At 40.6% G+C, this 22,827-nt stretch overlaps 1 protein-coding gene across 8 annotated transcripts in view; it reads right to left on the bottom strand.

The window, feature by feature from the left end:
- SEMA4D (semaphorin 4D) overlaps positions 1-22,496 on the bottom strand; it is a 95,133-nt gene extending 72,637 nt beyond the window's left edge. For 6 of the 8 annotated variants that reach the window (XR_013341614.1, XR_002465461.2, XM_021530413.2 and 3 more), the window contains exons 1-2: positions 22,426-22,496; positions 21,700-21,749 (exon numbers count right to left, since the gene is read on the bottom strand). The gene's annotated coding sequence lies outside the window, so the exon portion shown is untranslated. Of the gene's footprint in view, positions 1-21,699; positions 22,018-22,058; positions 22,077-22,425 lie in introns of those variants that run through there. The other 2 variants (XM_021530412.3, XM_077790199.1) reach the window with 2 other exon arrangements.
- Positions 22,497-22,827: the final 331 nt, after the last annotated feature.

Raw genomic sequence — 22,827 nt, 5'->3', positions numbered from 1 at the left:
TTAACTAGTACATTTAATAACATAATCATTCATCCACCTCTTCAACCCTCACATAGAAAAATAAAAGCAGCCAAATTATTTATTTACTTAAAACCAAATGATCAGGTTGAGTGTTCCAGGACTGTGCTTTTAAATGGTGAACAATCCAGCACTGTACTTACAACATTTAGTAAATCCATGGGGAAAAAAACAAGTAAGATTCAGTACTGATTTTGTTCAGTAACTTCTTTTCTATGATCACATTTTACAGTATTTGAAGTGTTCCACTTTTGCAAAACTATATTCTGGAATTTTAACACTACAAATGATAGACTTTCTGTCCACAAAGATCAACCTTTCCAACAGTAACCAATCTGCCTATGAAACACCAACTACAGTCTAAGCAATATGCAAGCAGATTTTATCATGTTGATAGGAGAAGGTGATATTGGATAGTATGACCATAAATTTCATAAGGTATGAAAAAATCCAGCAGCCAGAAACTGATGATCAACAACAAATGTGCAGGCTCTCACAGAGGAGAGTAATTAATGCTTGGAATTAAGATGACATGGGGGATTTGCAATCATTAGAATCAAAATGAGGAGAGATCTATTTTCTATAAGGGGATGCTGAGAGTAGTGGACAAGTCTCATTACTAAATTTCACTCAGCAATTCCAGAGGTTTGTGTTACTCAGGGACTAAGGTAACACCTTTAATTTGCTTTTCTTCTGGGAAGCAGTGGCTCACTTTTTAATCAGGTTATGTTTTCACTTTTAGCTGAAGCTCGCCAACCTACCTTCCCCCCACCCCACCCCCATCTCAGGCAAGAGAGAGGGCATTGAAAGAGCAGGCAGGACACCAGCTGCTGTAATTCTGGGGTGCTACAAAAAAAACTGATTTTGGGGCTCTATCAAGAATTTTATTATCTTTTACATTTTTTGCACAGTTCTATAATGTAGCCATGCCACAAAGCTGCAGAAGCAATGAAGGATAGAGCACAGCTGCAGCAGTAGCATGCACAGCTGTGCAGCACAGCCCCCTCTCAGGGCAAAACCCACTCCCCAGTCTGCTGCTACATGTGCAGCTGTCTCACCATCCCATGTAAAAGACTTCATACGTGTACCTCTGAGAGAGACAGCAAAGACCAAGGCAGCAATCAGGGTTATGGATGTTTTAAACACATTTCTCTATTCTTTAACCCAAAAAACCACAAATCAAAAAAACCCCACATCGCACCAAAACCAGTAATTTATCATTTCAGCACAGATTTTTTTCTGTTATGAATCTGCCCAACCCACTGTCAAGTTTTGAAGTGAAACCCGACCATCAGTATATATGTGCTTTGGAAACAATGTGTAGTGATTACAGAGCAAAGCTCTACTCAGTGAACTATATGAAAATTATTGTGAAAAAAACTTCCTCATTTCAAAGCTATATACATAGCTTTGAAAAATCTCATGTAGATTTTAAAAGAGTTTCTGTAATAAAGCCACACTTCTCTAATCTGTTCTTATTTGCCATGAATCACTGCAATGCAAGTTTTCCATATTAACTCCATTAACATTACATGGCTTAATTAAAATGTTCTCACTGCATATTTTTATATCCTCAACTGAGAAATTTCATGCCATGCAAAGGAAATGTCTCAGTACACATTTATTTCACATGTTAAGCTTACACAGTGCTACAGCATTTACTTCACCATTTCTAGATAAACTCTAGCATAGCATAGTTCATAAACAGCAATTATAAGACAAGGTAAAATACAATTTAACAATACAAATGGAACTCCCCAAATTGCACAGGATAATTAAGAGCATTCATGGGAAATCCTATGTGAAGAAAAATTTAATTGTAGAACTGGAAAGCGACAAATGAAAAAAATCACATAAATGGGAACATTTCAGCTTCCAGACATTGTGCATTCCGTATACATGCCAGCCTTCAGAAAACTCTCTCTGAAAACCTGACATTGGATCTGAAGCTGTCTGGGACAGTCTGAAGCAAAAGAAAAGCATTATGTCATGTTTTGCCTATGGTAGCAACAGTGTTTGGAGGAACTCTCTCATCCCTCTCAGTATCATCTATCTCGTCCAAATTATCATTTGACAGAGCATTTGTACTTATGCTGTTTCTACTCTGAAGAAGGCATTATGGCCCAAAGGGTTTAGCAGAACACCTTACTCTGCCTATCACTTGCCAAACTGAAATCAACAGCAAGTGCCAGCAAGGATCTTTACTCCTACACCAGTCTTTCCTGGTGGACCTTTCAGCTGAGGATCTTTCCTCCTACACCACTCCTTCCCTTCACAAGACTACAAATCCTTAAGCAGAGGAGGACCACTGATCTACTGACTGGTGTTGAACTGCTACTCTTGACAGAGCGTTAAACATACTGCCTTTCCCAGAAGCTGTGTATGTCTGGAGCCTCTGAAAGCATGAGTGGTCCTTCAGGAAGTAATGAATCCAAATCAATCACAAAGATGGACAAAACGTAGCCAGTTGACACTCAAATAGCCTCCCTTCTCCATTCTTCAATGGAGAAATGTCCTGAAATATTTAATCTTCTTTCACCCACAAATCCAAATCAAGAAGGCTGATCCTATAATACAAGCAGTAAACGCTCCTAAGCTTGTGACTAGTATCTTCTCTAATCAAAGAAACACATATAACTTGTCTTTTCTTCCCATAGTTCCTCATCCATCCTAAGAAAAACACTGAACTTCAAGCAAATAGGGCCCTTCAGGATCCTGACCTGCACTATATTTCCAGACAAGAAAATCTGTATTTACATGATTAATAATGTAATTATTATAATTAGTTATAATAATATATTAGTATATATTATAAGTTAGCTACTACAATATATATTAATACAGTGATATAATTACTTATATTTATTAGAAAAATGTTGAAAAGTACAGGCTTCTTTCATTGACTGATGCCTTTAAAGTTTAAAGCAACATTTAATATGAAAGGAAAAACTGTAATGAAAACTGGGCCATGCACTCATTTTACTTAGGTCTTTGAAGCAAACGTCAGTGCCTTACTTTACTGAGATTTTTGAAATCCTCCCAGTTGTAAAATACTAACAGCAAATGTATATTGCCCACATAAACTAATTTCAAGATCATGATGCTGTCACCCAAAGTCGCTTAAAACTTTTTAAAAGAAACTATTTTTTAAAACAAACTTCCTCATTCAGTTACACTTCATACAGTGACTTTTCTCAAGGCCAAATAAAGCATGGCAAGTCAGTCACTGCTGCTCTTCCCAAACCTCTTGATGTTCACATCTCTGGTAACTCATGCAATGGGGTGACTTTGTCAGCGCTATTTCTGCAAACCATTTTAACTGCAAAAACCAGAATGCACCACTGGCTTCTGCTCTTGCAAGCTGTGCTACATACCCCCAGTCTGGTCCTTGGTCACTCTGCTGAACTGCCCCCGCACTAATCCCAAACATTTAAGATTTTTTCAAAAGAGATCATTAGTCTTACAGCAGTTTTTGTGGACCTTATTTTTACATGGATGAAGGCTAATAGGAACAACCAGAACAGTAACAGTTATTTTGTTCACACAGAAAACAATGTGAAACTGCCAACATCATTCTGAATTGCCAGAATTTCTAAGTTTTACTGCACTATGTTAAATAGCTGGTCTACAAAGCAAAGTCACAAAACTGATGGTTGATCACTTCCATCTCCCATTCACCCTCTCTCACAGCAGATGACAACTACCCAGCCATAGTTCATTAATAAGAAAAACACGTAGTCAGCTGATACAAACATGGTAACTGGAAACTTTACATTGTTTTAATAATTTCATTATTGACAGAATATTGAGAAAGAAAACCTGAACACTGTCCACCTCTAATCTGCAACTACACTTCTTCAGCTGAAGTTCACAGCACAATTCTGTGACTAAAAAGCAGCAACTCTCAGCACATAAACAAAAACTGGCAAATTCATGGTTTTGTGGGTAAAAAAAAGAAATGAAACAACAGCAAAATGTGATTAGTGTAAAATGAGAGAAGCAGTGGAGAAGGACACAACTTTCACGTGCAGAACACTCTCAGTTCCGCTTGCTACGACCAGCTGCAGCAGTCACTGCCAGGTCAGCAAAGGACCTCCAGAGCTGCCCCACCACACTGGCACCTCTGCCCCCATCTGCCACCATGTGCAGAGCTCAGAGGAAAACTAATTACCACACGAATGACAGGAACAAAAGTAAAGACAAAATAATAGTCGTTACTCAAATACATAAATAAATAAAACTGTAGAGAGTTATGCAAGACAGCAGTCATGAGACATAAGCTTAAAAAAAAAATTAAAAAAGGAAAGGAATAGGTAAAAGCAGGCACAGCTACATACCCAGACAGAAAATGGAGAGGGCAAAACACCAATGGTAGCTATTGCAGACCAGAAATATCAGCTTACCACTTCCCAATGAAAGTTACACCATGTGCCAGGTTTCAGCCATTCATGAGAAAAGCAGGTCTGTATCACACACATCTCCCACTGATCAATGGGACAACCCTCTCCAATCACACCAACTGGCTAAAAGGAAAAACCACCTTCACCCACAAAAACAATCCTCAGCTCCCAGCAGCCTCCAAAACCAAATCAAAACAATAAAAAGCCTGCTGTGGCAAACTCTTCCTGAACAACCTACCACCACCAGGCCAAACCCTACTCCCCTGCCTGCAGCATCCAGTGCTCCCTGCACACTGATCTGTGCACACCAGCTACTCAGACACATTCTTCAGGAGATTTCCCCTCCCAACAAAGATGGACTTCCTCAAGAGAGGTATTCAATTCTTTGTGTGTGCCATCATCTCACTTGTAAAATCCTTCCCCATTCTGCACACTACATCATCTCTAGTCTGCTATCTGCTGATCTCCCTGGAAATAAACATGTATATAACACCTCTGTTGTCATAGTAGGAGAGAAAAAGAAATTTCAAGATATTGAACTTCAGACAGCACCACACACTCTATCACCACAAAACAACTCAACGACGGACGTTCATTTCTCTGAATCTGTTTTTATGTCATTGTTACAATGGTAACTGTAACATTTTGGTCTTTTCTCTAAACAAATTTTTAAAAAACTCATTGGAAATTCATAGGTTCAGTGAGACCTTGACTAAAGGTCATATTAAAACATATCAAAGCAAAAATGAATGTCTTAAAATAATATTGAAGAAAATATACATGTTAAGTGAGTACCAGGTAAGTTTCTTCTTAAATTCTTACCTTCTCACAGGGCAAACAGATTCACCTCCACAATTGTTTTATTTTTTTTATTAGACAAAGCATCAATGTCATTAAAATGTAACAGCATCTTTTCACTATGATAGATTCTTGTTATTAAACTGAAGAGATCTTTTAGAAGCATAGAAGATTATTCTGATGCCTTCTAAAAGGCAGATTTTATTCTTGGTTTGCCTTTAGTTTTGCACATATTTCCAAACAACACCCTACTGATGTTTGCATTTGTGCAGAGTGCATTCTTTTCACTTATTCAAGTGAGTTTCAGTGATGCTGATAATCAAGGTACAGTTAAATCTTCAAAATCACAAAACTGGAAAATACAAATAATAATTATGCAATACATACCACAAGTTTCACTAAAAAGCAAAAGCAATGGCACGATTCAGAAGCAATAACCAGAAAATGCAACAATACATTCTAGAGCACAAGCACAACTGATGTCTATGCCTGTCATCCAAGCCCCATTTGTTTATCTAAATTCAGCGTATCACTTTGGGCATAGTGATATGCAACTGCCATTCACTTTGTAAACACAGATTATTCTGTATACATTTCTACAAATCACACCAAAACCTGATGTCTTCAAAATACATCTCAAGATTCAAGTTACAGTTTTGCACACTTATAGTGTAAACAAAGCAGCCAATTGGTCAGTTACAATTTACTCAAAACAGGCATCAGTGTTTTTCATTATTTCTTCACATTTAAGCTGTATAGCAATAGAAAACATACAGTATGTACAAACAAACAAAAAGAAAACAGCTTCCCAGTAGGTCCTACTAGACAACACTGAGGCCCTTACTCAGGCATTGCTGTTCTTGAGGACCACACATGCCTCCAGATGAACCCAGATGAACCAAGGCTATTACCAAAATGATGAAAACTAGTCACAGAAAGAGATCCTGATGTACACGTACATCAAGAACATTTACGATTAATCTCCACATAGGCAACATGACTCAAGAGTCAGTTTAGGAAGCTTCAATCTGCTAAGCAATTCAAACAGCTTCACTATAAGTTATAATGTAATGAAATTGACCAGTCAACAGTGATTACACTATGTAAACCTCTCCCATTTGGAGCCTAGATTTTGGAGCCCATTTTACAAGATAAAAATTCTTTTCCACTGACACTAAATTATTCCCTATTGTGACACCTCATTTACAAGAACAATCTCTAAATGAGCTTTCAATTTACTCTGCCTAACAAAATACCTAAAAAGTAATTTCTTACCTACAACTCAAGCTGCATAGCTGTTCTCAGAGCTCTATTACAAGGACAGTAGCAAACAGTTGCCTTGAGCAGTTGGCAATGCCCTGAATCTTGTCATCAAGTAATGAGCCTGCCACAAAAATAATGACCACATGGCAGCAGTCTGCTGTATATAAATCCCTTTGCTGCATAAAACTAGATTTTAAATCAATATTGAAACAAAACAACCCCCATAATATTATCTGAAATGAGTAGAAAGAGAAAAGAGCATCATTCCTGGTCTCACTAACAGGATGCAAATTAGCACTGAGTTGTTTTACATTTAAGCAAGTGTAAAGATAAAGAATATGAAAGAGACAACACTCAGCTCTTCACATAGCTCACAAGTGCTAAATGTTTCACCATGTATGTAAATGTAAATGGAAAACCTTTCTCAAGAGACACTAATACCAAAAAGCAGCAAAATAAATGCTTTGGGAATAGCCTCCCCCCTCTCCAGCCCTGCTTACCCTTTGCTCCCACAGGATTCAGTTCTTGGTTAACATCTTTCTGTCTGAAAATAATTGTCTGCCTCCTAAAGGCATCTTGGACAGTGTCACTCCTTTATCAGCAGGAGGACAGCTGAGTGATGTGACGCATTTCCATCTTCTCCCTGGAGCAATCGCACCATCTCTACACGGCGCTACTGCAACATCAAGAACTAAAATTATTTTAGATGTGGTACTCTCCCATAATGAGAGCAATATGGCAATAAGGCTGCCCTCTAAAAACCAGCTGCCTATTAGGACTTAGCTTATTGATACAGCTATGCCAAGGATCAATCAGTGCAGCCTGAATACAAACCTCAGGGAAAATCCATCTGTAGAAATGAATTCCCAGCATGTTTGGTATACCTAGATACAAAACCACAAGCAATAATCAACTGCATTATCTTTAAATTTTTATCATAGTGTGAACACGGTAATCAGCATCAGCAGGTCTGCAAGTTCTAATGCTCTGGCAAAGGAAGGATACCAGTAAAATTCTAGATTTACAAAGGGCAATGAATTTACTTCTTTGCACAAATACCTTAGAAAATAAAACTAGTTACCTATTTCTCAGCAAATTGGAGGGATGGAGAAGAAAAGCGATCATGGGCTTTGTTAATATATTTGCAGGGGGTATACCAAAAGGGTAATGTGTAAACCAGAATAATATGTATTTCAGCTCTCATCAGATCAGTAATACACACTAAAGTTTCACTCCACAATGAACCATCAACATCTAGAAACTGCATGGATGTGTTTCTTCAGAGCAAGTCACCTTCTCTTTCCACATGACAAATTTACTTGAAAATCTACACATAAATTACCTTTTCTCTAAGAAAATAAATCCCACACACATCTTTCTTTTTATCCAGTTTTCCATCCACCCCAACTCCACGCCCTTCCTAAATACCCATTCTTGATGTCTGTGCCACACAGCTCAGACACATATAAGCTGATGCTCATATCCCCCGCCCCACACCCCTTTAATTTTGCTGTGTATTCCATAAACAGCTACTGCCACCTTTCCCTCCTCCAAACATTTGGGATTCACTTCTGCAGAAAGACTTATCAGGAAAGCATTTTCAGATATAACAGCCAAGGGCAAAGTTGAGTGACTCAAAGGAGCAGGACCACTCAAATTATCTTTCAAAATTCTGCTCCTCCTCCTTCCATGAGGCTCACTTTCCTCCCGTTTCAAGCTACTTCATGTGGCAGTGACCATGTTTCCCACTGGCATTTAGGTACCATAAACTCTTAACACATCTGCCTGCTTGGGGCCCTTGAATGCCACCAGAATAAGACAGCCCTGGTAGCATTGTAAAGCCACCAATTACACTTGAGCCTGAAGTCTTTAGATTATTGCAGAAAATGAAACTCATTAATTGTGAAAGCGACAAACATCATCCTTTCACAACCTCCAAGTCCCTCTTTTTCACATGAAGGGAACTACCTAATTTCGCTTTATCAGGCACAGTTTGACTGCTGGAAGAGAGCTTCTGAAGCCTTTATAATTACTTCCTCAATGTCTTAAAATACCACTTATATTTTTTCTGTTTCCTGAATGTTTTTTTGAAATGAAGCTCACATTTCCATCAATTACAAAAGATTAAACTGCTCTTGCTTTCTGTCTCATCACAGTAATACAGAAATATTTTCAACCTTTTCACACAAACTCTGAGAAACAAATACAATTAGGAATCAAAATTAAATCAAAATCCTGAAAATGGAGAAAGACTCTCCCAAACTGTACTTTGGGAGATCCAAAAGTAAGAAGTGCTTTGTATCTTGAAAAAGATCAAGGCATTGTGAGAAACTTGAAGAAACATTACAGCAAAAGAGTAAAAGAAAGTTTTGCCAGATTACCATAGCCAATAAGCAGGCTGGAACCCCAGTGAGGCTCCCACAGTCATCGCTGCTGCCACTTAATGCTGTGAATTAAGGCAGTCAATTCCAGAAGTAAAACTCCTGTTGTTTCATCAAACAGAGAGGCTGGACAGGAAAGAGGAAGTACTAATGAAAAGTTCAGGTTTTTAAGTGTTTCCTGTTCTCACTAGAAACACTTTCTTGTATGAATGTATTCCCCCCCAGGTACAAAGCCATTACAAAATGAACAGCAAACCTCACTAAAACATTTTCAACTCTGCAGATGGCCACAAGAAGCATTAAGCTTCATTACTGATCCTCCCTGCTATCACAGTTTCTCCCCCTTCAGCAGTTTCAGAGCTAGGCTGTTCTACATGCCTCGCAAGAGACCTCAGGCTTTGGACCAGATCACACCATCCTCCTGCCAAAGAGCTGAGCAGGGAGTTACAGCCAAAGTCCAGACACATGCCACAATTACCACAGCAAACCCTCAGCTGTTTTAGTGAACTCCTATTTCCACCTGCCACAGTGTTCAACCCCAAAACAAGCACAAGTACTTTACTCCTAAGTGTAACTTGCTGGCTAACAGCTGGGCCGCGACAGAGCCTCTGATGAATTCTGCATCTTGCTGCGCATTTTATGAAAAGTAAACAGCTTTCACCTTCCCACTCCCTGCCTCTGCCACAAACACAGGCACTCCAAGTACTAATACAAACACAAGCTTTTGAACAATTGCTACACAGACTGTACAAATCACAACAGTGCCCCAGAAAAGACCATCATCACACTGCTGGTGCTGTCCTGGAAACTGCATCCCCTGCCTCTTATTCCATGCACTTAACCCTTTGGCACAAATGCCACTACTGGCTCGGCATGATGAGTCTGGAAGATCTGTGCCAATGTGCAAGGAGAACAAACAGCTATGTGTGTAATTTGATGTACGTGATAGTATTGGGAACTTAAGGCAACTGAAAAACAAGCTTTATATACAATACTTCTTTGTCTTATGTACCAGTAATACCTACATATGTAACCTGATTTATATAACAAGATACATTTATCAGTCATTTAAAAAGTACTACTCCAACTCTATCTTTGCAGTTTTAATCTAAAATTCAGATTAAAACAATTTCTAAGCATCTTGATATTAAAATTTAGACTAAAGTGATTTTAACTTTAATGAAGCCTGACTTCTAAGTCCCATGGAATATATTTGTCTTCAAAAGCAAGGTATCAACTATGCTTTTATTAACTCCTTTGAAGTAAAGGAAATGAAACATCAAGAATTTAAACTGAATTTTAGCTACAGCTTTTCTCTTTCAGTGAAAAGCAATAATCATCTGTTTTTATTACAGTTTTGTCCTTCACATTCCTCTACTCAGGATGATTCAGGAAACACTAAAGTTGCTTGTTCCAGTACATGCAGTACCCACCTGACATTGTTCTGGCTCACAACAGTACAAACAGTTCCATCAATGCATTTGAAAAAAAAATTACTTACCAAAACAAACACAATGACTCAAAACTATACTTTCCCTCTCTGAATGCTAAAATTGATATGTATCATTATTGTCAGTGTCTCAGCAATAAAACTTCATTTTTTTTCCTGCTTCCCACAAGAATCTTATTATATGCCACCTTCAGACAGTATGGCCTATAAAAAATGCTTGCGGCTTTACTGCCAATATTTGATTAATTTTAACCCTAACCAAAGGGTTCATCTATCTGAACAGAGGGCATGCTCAGGTGTGGCAATGTATAAAGGAAAAAAATGAACAGCAGGTTGCCTAAGTAACCAAATACAGAATCTCAGCTACATTTACAGTTTTTGACTATAAAGTCTTAAATCCCAAGGCTTGAACATCTTGAACTCACATCTTGCAACCACAAAGGATTTTCAACACCTCAGGAGGGGTCTCAAAGAGCCTGCTGAAGTTATTTGATTATATCTGAAGAAGTTTTGAAGTCACTGCAGCAATCCCACAAGGACATCTAACCAAACATTTTTATGATGCTACTGGCTGTAATGTAAGTACCACATTAAAAATCCACACTGCTCTTCCTAGTGAGATGATTGAAACATTATTCAGAAGCCAACATAAAAACCTGCAAATCCCAAACAAAGGCTGCACTATTATCTTATACAGGCATATCTATTCCAGCTGAGCTTTATCCAGGCAGACATTTCAGGATCAGGACGAGCTGTTCAAAGACTGCTCAAACATCATGGTTTGAACACTCAAGTTCAGAGCTGCCACAGCACCTCTCCAACCAGCAGCACAAACTCAGATCATCAGAATCTGTTCTGCATTTTAAGTACCTATCTGCAAACCCCAACACATGCTTTCAGTATCCTTTAGACCACTTGAGTCCCACCTCTATTTTCCTTTAAGCAGTTTCAATTAATGTTATTTTTCTGGATCTGCTTGGTTTTATCCTCTCTTAGTGATATAGGACATAAACCCTCACAAAGCTTGCAAACAGGTTTTCAGGACCCTAAAATAGTGGTTAGAATCTTAGCTGTAACTGAGAGAGAAGCTAGCTAACAAAAAATGTTTTCTACTCTCAAGCATTACTCCAATCCACTCCTGGCACTGTAAAACTGCTATGGAAATGTTCTTCTGCCACACTGCAGAATCTGACAAAAATAGCACAACTTTCTTCTCTGGTGGTAACTGGCAGAACAAAACCTCAGAGAGAGGGGCTGTGACTGGTGTTTTACTGACAGCACTCTTCTCTCAGAAGACAAATGATCATGCTCTTCATGCATCTACCTATATTCACTTGCATAATGTCTTGCATTCAGGCAGTAAGGCAACTTGACCCAAAACTACTTTAGCTTTAAAATGCATCTGTTTAACTCTGATTAAAACCAAAAATTGTCAAAACAATGCCTCACCCTCTGTCTACTTAAAAATAAAAACCATCCACACTGACTAGTGCTAAACCTCACCTTTCTAATTCATGAAAATGGATGGGAATGCTGTAACTGTGTTGCCATGTCCATTTGACATGCGGTCCTGATGTCAGAAAGACCTGTTTTCTGTTTTTACTTAGATCCCTAGCAAACAACAGTTCTCTTATTTCAAAGTGACAAGAAATATTTATTCGTATCAGAACAGTCACTGTATACCATTCCAAATATATGAGAATTAACAAAAAATTACATAGATTAGTAACACTATTAATATCCTTTGCAGCCTAAATTAAAAAAAAGAAGTTTGCAATACCTTCTAATTTTTCCCCCAAGTTTTCTTTTGATCTCTTTTACAATACAGACTATCCTTCTAAATACCCCAGCATCATGAACTTTCTCATCCTGTTTGCATAGTCACTATGAACTTTCCACAGTAACCAACTGGATCGTTCAGTACAAAAAACTCTCTGAAGAAACATTAGGGAACTGTACAAGAGCAGCATGAATGGGGTGCTTTGCTTCATGATCAAGGCAGAAGCAGTACTTGAGGCTCATAGTAACCACACTCTGCTCAGTTTTAGCAATTCCAATGAACAATATACCTGTAGCACTAAAACTCCCTGTTTTGGTAACTCTAGTCAATTCTGTCCATTTAAACTATCAAATACCAGCTGAGCTTACTATCATCTGTACACCTCTCCCTTCTGAAAAAAATTATGCATGCTGGAGAGACTGCATGCAGTCTCAACAAAAAAGCTGTCATTTTCCCTCACCATGATAGCAACAGACTCACCTAGTCAGTGCAAAAAAAGCAAAAAGACAGCCTAGCTGTCCAAATAAAGGCATAGAAAAATCAGTGTCTTATTTCATCCCTCTGCAAAGGTCCCACTGCATTAGTTCTAGTATTATAGCTCAACTTCTTCTGGCATAAACATGAAACCCAAAAGTAATTTACTATTCCTTCACAAGGATGATCCACGAAAAATGATGGATAGTAAAATTCTGGTGCTTTTTGGTAACTAAAATTCCCACGGTGCACCTGAGAATGCAAGTGAGAATAGCTAACCTGGACAGAGAACACTCCTGCAATCCTGATACTTGGCCACCACTGCATGATGGAAAATACTGTCCAGAACACAGAAATAGGTAGAGGGAGAGATTTGAAGATGCAGATGCAGCAAGCATAAATATGCCCTCCACATAGTTTGCAAGCCAAGAGCAAGCCCAAGTTCCTGCAGGAACAGTTTGCTCTCCCTTCCAGCATAAGGTCTTTGCACATCAGTCACTATACTGCTTAAGAAACTACAATTTAGGCTATCTCACGTTCCTCCTCTTTGAAAGTTAGTCTTATTCAACAGAGAATCAGCAGCTCTTTTTCTCAAATGTTGGAATGTGAAATATAGAGAATTCTTATAACTTTGGGTTTGTAAGGCAAACCTTAGAATTAAGCATAGGATTTGATCTGAGACTTTGGAAAAGTCTTCTAAATTTAGGTGTTAGAAGTGAGAATGTGCATTTATAGTTTAAAGTAGAAACGTGTCAAACTAAGAAGAGCAAAGTTTAGTATTGTCGGTTAGTGTGTTATAACATGATTAGTTAAGAAAGCTTACACTGTAGCATGAATCTTTGCAAGAAAATATTTAAAGATTAATTTAAAAGCATAAATAGCTTTATTAGCAGTGTTTTATTAGTTACTAAATTTTTAAAAGGTTTTGTAATTGGAAGTCTTGTGACTTTCTAGGCTATGTAAAGTTTTGCCTGTAACTTATTTTAAATTTTTTCACAAATTCTCACAATCACTTTTATCATAGTAAACTTTGAGCACAATTTTGGTACAAAATACACTAATGTAAATAAACAGCAACTAAGTTGGTGGAATGATAGTGGTGTAGGTACGATCAGAGATTCATCTCCAGAACATCACTTACGCCCCCAAATGTCACCTCAAAGTCTACCAAATGGGAAAAGGACAGCTCTGTGCCGTAAAAAATCTCCACTCTCCAAGGAATGTAAATAAGGGATATTGTCAAAATGAAAAATATAGTTAAAGCTATACATTTGCAACTTTTAAAACGTTTCCCCCTCCTTTCCGTATCTTTAATCAAAGGTTATAAATGTGTAAGGGATGGCTGTTGCCATGGAAATATGCAGGCTAACATCTCTCTGTGGGAACCTCAAAGCTCCCTTCACTGTCAGGCGCCTTGTAATGACAGGGCCACATTAGCACCTTTGACTCTCAAAGGCCATTTATTGCATAGAAATTAGCACAGCTGACTCCATTCACCTTCCACAGACAAACAGCAACCAACCCTGCTCAACTGACTTTCTGCTGCACTGGCCCATTCTCCCAGGACATGCTCCCAAACTCACTTCAGCACCATCCCTCCCTCACACTACAGCAAATTCATCTTCAAAGTATACCGCTTTCTCAGCAAACACAAAGCACAAACCAGGCATTGCACAGGCCATCAGATGCTTCACCTGATCAAGAGCATCATTCCATAATCTGCTAAGAAATTCCTTTTTCCAAAGCAATTGACATATAATAAATCTGTATCCTATTTCAGAAGATGGAAAGCAGAGCTATGAAGAAAAACAGAGGCAGACATGCAGCAACAGGAACAGAACTCTCATAAAAGCCAACAATTAAATTACAGAACAGAAGACAGCTTCTGAATAACAGTTACTTTTACCTCTGGTGGTTGTCAGTGCTAAAGAGGAAAAAAGTTCTTAAAAACCTCCGTGGAATTCCTGAATATCAGCATGTACCATTTGATTCACAATCAATTTATGCACATAGAAGGCCCATTTCAAGGCAAATGCAAAACAGATGCCTTTTCAAATATTATTTTAAATTAATTCTAAGGAGGCAAATTCAACCATCTAAGAATGTGTTCTTATCAACATCTTAATACACACATGCGCCAATATACACATTTATACAGTCATGTGTTTGTATGAAGTAGGTTTGTATCCAAACCCTCTGATATTAGAGTAATAAATCCCTTACACACATAAAAGATAAGATTCAACATGCATTTAGAACAAATTTATCTGCATATTTGAAGAAAGAAACTATTTCAGTAGTATTCACCCTTATTAAAAATAGCCAGTCAAATACATTAAACAGCTAATATACTGTGAATGTATACCTATGCGTTGCTTCTTTTATTAATTCCTTAGAGAGAGGAAATTGTAGAGATAAAAGCTCTTAAGCCTATGGAAAGATCTCACATATTCATCAAACAATCCTTCACAACTAATATCAGTAAAAAAGAAATGAAACTACATTCTATGTCTCACTTACCCAGAAGATAATCAGGGTGACCTTTCAAGGCAGCTTATCAATTTCACTGATGCTGAGTAAAACCATAGTAAGATTTAACTGAGCAGTAATTTCTTTTCCACAGGGTCAAGCAACTAAGCATTTAGATTTTCAACAATCCAAATAATTTAATGAAGAAAAAGGCAGTCACTCTCTCATCTAAATAAGACTAGATTTTAACATGAAAGAAAAAAATTAATTCCTACCACTGCGCAAAAAACAGACACATTTTAATGTCTTTGCAGGATTTTTTGGTAGCTTTGCTTTCTTGGTGGGGATATTAATTCCATCAAAGGTACTTATTTTCTTTACACCTCCAGCTCTGATCAATGAATAATTTTCTGACAAATGGGCACTTCAGGTGGAGTACTCTACAGCCATACACAGATGGGGATCTCTGTGCGCGTACATCTGCACCTAGAGTAAATCCTTAGTAATTATATGCAATTCCTCAGTGGAAACAGGAATGCCTGAATTTCTTGCCTCTGGCCATTTCAGGCACTTTTAGTGAAAAGAAAAAACAGATATATGAGGAAAAAAAAAACCAAAAACACTGTGAGCACAGCATTGGTCCAGCAGACTCCTGAAGTCTGCAGACAACTAAAGCTTGTTACTGGGGGGTTTTGTTTTCGGGAGGTTGTGTGTGTGTGTGTTTTTGTTTGGTTTGGATTGTTTTGCTGTCATTTATCGTCTTGTTGTCTTGTGGGGGGGTTGTTTGGTTTGGTTTTTTGTCATTACTTTGAGAGGTCAGAAGAATATACTTGTGCAAGTCCCTGTACTAGAGGGCAACCTCTGCAGGCATATGCCCAGCTTCAGCTACATTCCACCCACACAAACCTGCTTGCAAGACAAGGGCCTGATTATTAACTTCTGTGTGCAGACCACTCTTCTGTTCTTAAATGCTTTGCAGACAGTTCTTACCATACTCAAACTAAGTACAGATTCAGACATGGCAGTATCTCATGGCCCACACTGCAATGTCTGGCATGAATTAAGAGAGTCTACTGAGAACATCCAAGATGGGGCTCAGAAAGAAGGGCAATAAATATTTTATAAGATTAGGTTGAGAGCATATTGATTGTCCCAAAGCCTGTCATCGTATCAGCTGATCCAATGACCCCCCCCCCCACAAACTGTCTTCTTTACATCCTCAGACAAACAAAAGGAGTCCCACCTGATTTTATGAAACAGTCGAATGTTCAACTTGCATTAACAACTGGATTATTTCTTAAATGTGACTTAATAAGTATCTTCTGAATAAATTCAAGCATTACTAGATGAGGTGAAAGCACAGAGAAGAGTATATGTAAAATACTGTATTGACATACATTCTTATAAGTTACTGTAATTCCAGGAAACAGACCAGTGTTATCCATCTGCATATGACAGTCTCAAACACTACATGGTTTTGCCCCAGTTTAGTCTTTCCTACTGTCACAAGAAATTATTTGCAAACCAGAAAGGTAAAGTAATGCATTTTATGGAGATAAATTACTGGATTAACTGTATCCTCATACAAACTTTGACCAGTCTGTATCATGCTCAGCAAAACAAACAACAGCTCCTTTTGAAGTATTCCAGACTTATGAGTTTAATTACAACAAACCTAACCAATGTCAAGCATACTGATTTAAGACATCATTCAATGTGCACTTTGTTTTTTAAGAAGTCTATACTACTCCATTCTCCCCAGAACACATAAAATTTACACAGAGAGAGAATTCACATACAAATCCAGGAGCGTCCACATCTCTAGGTCCCTTCCCCACATCCTGCATTGTTTCTCCAGTAACACACAATCATAACTCATTATCTCTTTCAGTGGAAATGAGAGCAAAGACATTCTATAAAAACAAAAATCCTCCACATTTCTATTCATCTCTTTGTATATTCAATGGCAAAGTTCATACAGCCTCATTTGTTTATTAAAAAAAAAAGCACAACTGAGCATGAACTTATAAATCAATTATTTGGGGCAAGAAGAATGGCTGCTTTATATTGGGAGAAGGAAAAAAACTCAAATACTGTTAAAGGCTGGCTGTGAAAACTGCTCTTCAACAAAGCAAGAACTATAATCAGGTTTCATGCATTCTTCCCCCTACTCCTTGTCTCTGCCATTTGCAATGTATGCAAATCTGTATGGACCTGGAGGTTTCACTCAGGCACAGGGAACTCCAGCCTCCCCATTGTCTCACCTTGATGCAGTTCTGTCAGACCTGCTTTAGGTTCCAGACAACCTTTGGTCTCTCTGTTGCACACCAGAAAAGAGCTAACCAAGTCTGTAAAAGCTTTTCCTCTCCTCCCTGCTTTCCCAGTAGAACTGGCCATCTCCATATAACCTCTCCTGCTTTGCATATTCTTTTCTGTCTCCCAGCTGAGAAATCAGATGCAGTAACAACATCACAATTTCCCAGTCTGCTAATTCCATATATTTCCAAGTCACTTCCATAACAGTGCTTTATCACCTACACATCTGCTCAGCCTGCACAATCCTGCAGCAGAACACACAACCAGGCTCCATACAAGAAACGGGGAACCTGCCTGTCCTTGCAATGAGGCCAACAGGTACTAATTTTGCAGCAATGCTCAATCCTCTTTACTCTGCTTCATATATAGGCTAATACTAATTTTTTTAAGAGGATCAATTCAGAAAATGCCTAGTGGATTATGAGTTCAGTGCTGTACATTAACAGAGACAGAAATAGGTGGAAGAGCAGAGAAAGACAAAAAAAAAGTGTCCACTATTAACTTGTACCAACAAACTTGGACCTAAACTTCATACATGGGCTTCAATTAACTATATGAACAATCTTTATAAAGGTTCTTAAGTTCCTTATCTGCTTACATCTACAGATTTTTTTATTATGATTGTAATCTGTTTACAGTTCTTTATTATTTTGTCATCTGTTTTTTTCCCCTCCTCCAGACCACAAGAACTGGCTCCCTCAGTACAGAACAACACACTCTTGAAGTAAAGGCTGCTGTCTGGTGCTTTGAAAGACTTATATGTCCAAAGTCTCGGAGTAACAGTAGTGGAAAAAACACTCATGACCCTTCATTCAATACAAGTCTTATTTTCCTCCTCCATCCCATAATACAAAAAGGGAAAGCACTACATTTACAGAAATTAAGTTCTGGTATGTTTATTAATTTTGTTTTCAAAAACACAGACATGCCTAGAAGCTTGCTGCACCACAACTTGGTGTTACAGGGAGCAGGAGGAAACAGAGCAGCTCTTGGACACCCTTGGCTAGAAGAGGCGCTCAACACACTTGTAACTGCAGGCAGCATCTTCCCTCATGGTGAAACCAGGCTACAGCAGCACACCCAGAAGCTAAACAGGCTTTTGCATTCCTGGAACTTTACAGGAAGATAAAAGAATATAAAAGCTTTTTGGCCAGAATACAATTAAATGTAAGACCTCATTAATTCAGTTCTGGACAGCAAGATCTGTAACTTCCCAATCCTGGATGACAGCACACATTAGTCTGAAATAGGAGGTTCTACTTTTTCTCTTTGTAGCTGCAGAGCTATGAGAACAGGAAAAGTAATTCTTGGTTCCTTTCATCAAATCATCCAAGAAACAAGGACAAAACCTCCGTATCAGAAGGAAAACAATTAAAACAGCTTCCACATCTATCCCGCACAGCTGTATCAACACACTGGCAAGTTAACTGCAAATGGAAGCTTCAGTGGTGCCTTTTGGCATTCCCAAGCTCCACCTGGTACTCAACCAGAAGTTGAGTTGTATGCTCCACTGAAAAGCAGCTCTTCAGCCACTTCATCCTCCCAAGCTCAGGACACAAGTAAAGTTTTCTCATGCTTTTCAATACATTTCTTTTATCTATCTACCTAGACACTCAAGCACACGACTACTAAGCAAAGCCAGATGAAGAAAACCTTAGAAAATAATGCTTTATCATCAGAGAAATGACTAGTTAGAAAAAAGGAGGCAGAAAACTTTAGAGAAAAAGCAACCAAACAAAAGGCCAAAAGCACTTCCCAGCTCCTTGTTTATTATGCAGGTTCCCAAATGAGCATACCTTTCTTCAGTTAATTAACATAGCATACAGCAACTGAGTATAAGACACAACAGAGAACACTCCCTCACCAAACTGTTTAATATTACCACAATGAAAGTTTCCTATCTGCTTTCCTTGTTTTTGTTTCTTTAAATCTCCAGCCTTACTCTTACATGCTACCCAGAATTTAAAATACTGTGAAAAATTGTCTCAGTCATGTCTACAAGTACTTGATTTTTAGTTTAGTAAGACTCATAGTAGATCACCACCCATCATGAATAATGCTTTCATGGTCATATACCTTCAGAAGCTACTTTTCAACTCATTTAAATCACAGAATAAGAATTCAACAAGACCCAACATTTGGAAGCACTGGAGGCTTAAAAGACATGTTAGTCAACTTTGGTAATTATTTCATTACCTTTGCACAGCAAAACCTGGCGTAAGTAACTTCACCTCTGCACATTCAGAACTTTATATTCTGGTTACCTACAAAATCCCTATTGCAACAACTAGCTTGGAATTCCCTTTTTCCTGGAGAAAACCAAAGCTAAAAACAATTGGTGGAGTTCCAAGGTAATGTAAGTATGATAGAAATGCTCCAAGATTTTATTTCTACTGATTTAGAGTCCTATTTTAAAAAGCCATCCTTAAAAATGAGATTATGGAACAACCACCTATCAACTTATTCAACACCTTCTGCAAAGCAGGTGACATATGCAAGTATTAAATCTAATGCTAGCAGCCCAGAATAAGAACTGATTTTGACATGGACTGAAAGAGACCTCCCACTTGCTTCACTGCAAGAGAACAGCTAGGAAAATGCATTTTAAAACAAAAATATTCATTTAGCACACACCCCCTAAAACAGCTAGGAGAGAGGACAAGAGTGTGCTGCAGAGCAAGCACAGTGCAGCCTTCAACTCCACCCAAGTGGCCTTCAGCAAATGACAGATCCTCTGGAGTTCTCCAGCTCGCCCCAGCAAAAGGCTGCATGGAGCAGGGAACTTTGAGGCTCAGCTGCTCAGGAGGCAGGCCAATATGGGATGCGCCAGGGCATCCAGAACATCTCTTCTGTTTGCAGGACCTCTTAGTGGTATAAATCCACACATTTTGGCAGGGTACTGCTGTATCCATACAAGGTTAACAAGAAAAGTTATCAAGTGTTCAATGTGATAGCTGTTTATGCAGGGACTGGGCTGGGGGGGAGGAGAGGAGACTGAATCATAATACCAGCAGAGAGATGGCAACACAGCATATTAAATTAAGCCTGTGGGCACACCTGTACTTAAGTGTCCAGAAAAACCTATGAATCAGTGTTCGAGTTTCGAAACAGAACCATTCATATCAAACACTTAATTTGTTGTGGAAGTAGCTACTGCCCTCCCCACTAGCTACAATGGTTTTTGCTTCTTAAAAAAACACAAGAGAAATTTAAAAACCAGTATAGACCTATTTTGGTAGGTATGAATGGAAGCAGCTTTTGTCAGCAGACTCTGTAGCAATCCTGGATCACAGATAAAGGTATATAATGTAATCATTTCAGAGGAGGAGAGAGATGGTGAAATACTCCCTCTACACACCAAGAGATGATAGTAAAGACAGAGTTCATCTGTCAATCCTCTAAGAATATAAACGCAGTAACACATTCCCATGCCATCCGTTTGCTTCCAGTGGAAATAGCCACCTATAACTCATCTCTGCTACCAGAAAGAATGAGTGGCCATCCATACATGGCCTGCTCGTCCCAGGCAGCACACGGTACAAACACTCCTCCCTACGTACAGTGTTTCACCCGACACGAGCCACTCGGCTCTCCCTTACAATGCCCCTTTCTGACTCCGTTTGTAAATGATACTCCCACTCCGGCTCGGCCTCCACATTCGCCATCCACGCAGCCAGCACAGCTTCCTTTAGGCGCACTTGCGTAATTGCCTGAGCTCGCACTCTTTCTAATAAAAGAAGTCATTAAACTGTTCTCTAACAAAACCTTCATACAGGTATCCAAAAGGGAGTATGAGATCAGTAGCTATTTCTGAGCCTGATGGGCACACAGCATTCAAAAGACGTGTGCTAATTACTGTGAGAATTCTAATTTTGTTTAAAAAAGATGCATTATTGCTACATTGATTTTCAGAGCTACTAGAAATACCTGAGTGCTATAAACTTAAAGGTTTAAACATTTTTAAGCCGAAGTAACTCTCCGTAAGAGGTACATGACAATAAAGACATGAAGGAAAATAGGAAAATGTTTCAGCATTAAACCGGAAAGCAGACTTCAAAAATCCCTTCAATCTACAGATCCATCAGGTTCCGGACTACACCAGGGCAGGATCAAAATTCTACTCCCCTCCCTGCTAAAGGCAGTCATGTAATAGAAAGGACCTGCAACAATGAAGTTACCACGGCTGCATTCATCCACTCAAATCCTCTCCCTTAAACGCCCATGATGCGTATTTGTGTATACGCAGAAAACACCACGCAATAACCCACACCTCCGGGAAGCAGTGAAGACATCCTCTCGGAATTAGCCGAAAAGGCAAATGGGGACAGAAGACACTCTCTTCACACGTACCTTGCAAACTCAGCACCTCCGCGGAGACCCGATTCAAACTCTCCTGACAGCTAAAAAATAAAGCAGCACATAACAGCGCTTCAGAACACGTGCAGCCGGTTACCCGACAGCAAGCACCCGGTATCGCGCACGGCTCTTCGCTCAGCGAGGGACGGCGGCTCCCAGCAGACAGCGGCCTCCCCGAAGCGCCGGGACACACTCCTGGCAACCTGAGCTGCTGGCCCTTGGAAACCGACTGCTCCTCAGCCGGGCGAGAACGCCCCGCATCCATCCTCACCACCCTCGGCCGCGCCCCCGCCCCCGCGGCAGGTGCGGCAGGCGCGGACGGCGGGGCCCCGACCGCCACCCCGGGCACGCACCTGGCGGAGCCGCAGCCGCCCGCCCGTCGCCGCCGGAGTCAGCGGGGCTCGGAGGGGGGGGAGGAAAAGCAGATTTATAAACCTGGCAGCCCTCGCTCATTTGCTACGGCTGCAGGCTCCTCCTCTCGTCTCGCTCCGGCCCCGTGGCCGGCGGGGGCTGCCAGCGCCCTCGCCCCCCGCCCGAGCGCGGCGGCGGCCGGGCCCCGTCAGGCGGCAGGACGGGCTGCGTTCCGTAGGGGCGGCCGCGCCGCCCGCGCCCGGCTCCCGCAGCCCCACCTCGGCGGGGCCGGACGGTCGCTGCCCCAGCGACGGAACGCTCCCGCCCGCCGCCTCCCGCGGCCCGGCCCGCCCCGCCGGGCGCTCCTACCTGCGGGGCGCTGCGGCGCTCCCCTCGCACGGCCCCCGCCCGCCTCGGCGCCCTCCCCGCGGCTGGGGCTGGGCCGGCGCAGCCCCCTCCTCCCGCGCCGCTGGGGGCAGGCCGGCGGCGGGAGCGGCGGCGGCGGCAGGAGGAGGAGGAGGAGGAGGAGGAGGAGGTGTAACAAGTTTGGGTCGCCCCGCAGTATGGCGGCCGAGCGGAGCTGGGGGCGGGCCCGGCTGGGCTGGCTCCCGGGGGTTTGGCGGGGGCCCGAGCCGCCCTCAGCTCGGTGGTGCTCGGCCCTTCCCCCGCGGGCGGCGCGGCCCCGTTAACGGCGGCGGCGCTGGGACACCAGCCGGCCTCGGCGGCGGCGGAACCGCTGCCCCCGCCCGTCCCTGGGGCTGTCCCTGCCGA

This window comes from Lonchura striata, chromosome Z (genome assembly GCF_046129695.1).
Source record: "Lonchura striata isolate bLonStr1 chromosome Z, bLonStr1.mat, whole genome shotgun sequence".
Classification (NCBI taxonomy): domain Eukaryota; kingdom Metazoa; phylum Chordata; class Aves; order Passeriformes; family Estrildidae; genus Lonchura; species Lonchura striata.
This window is presented reverse-complemented; position numbering and strand designations above follow the sequence as displayed.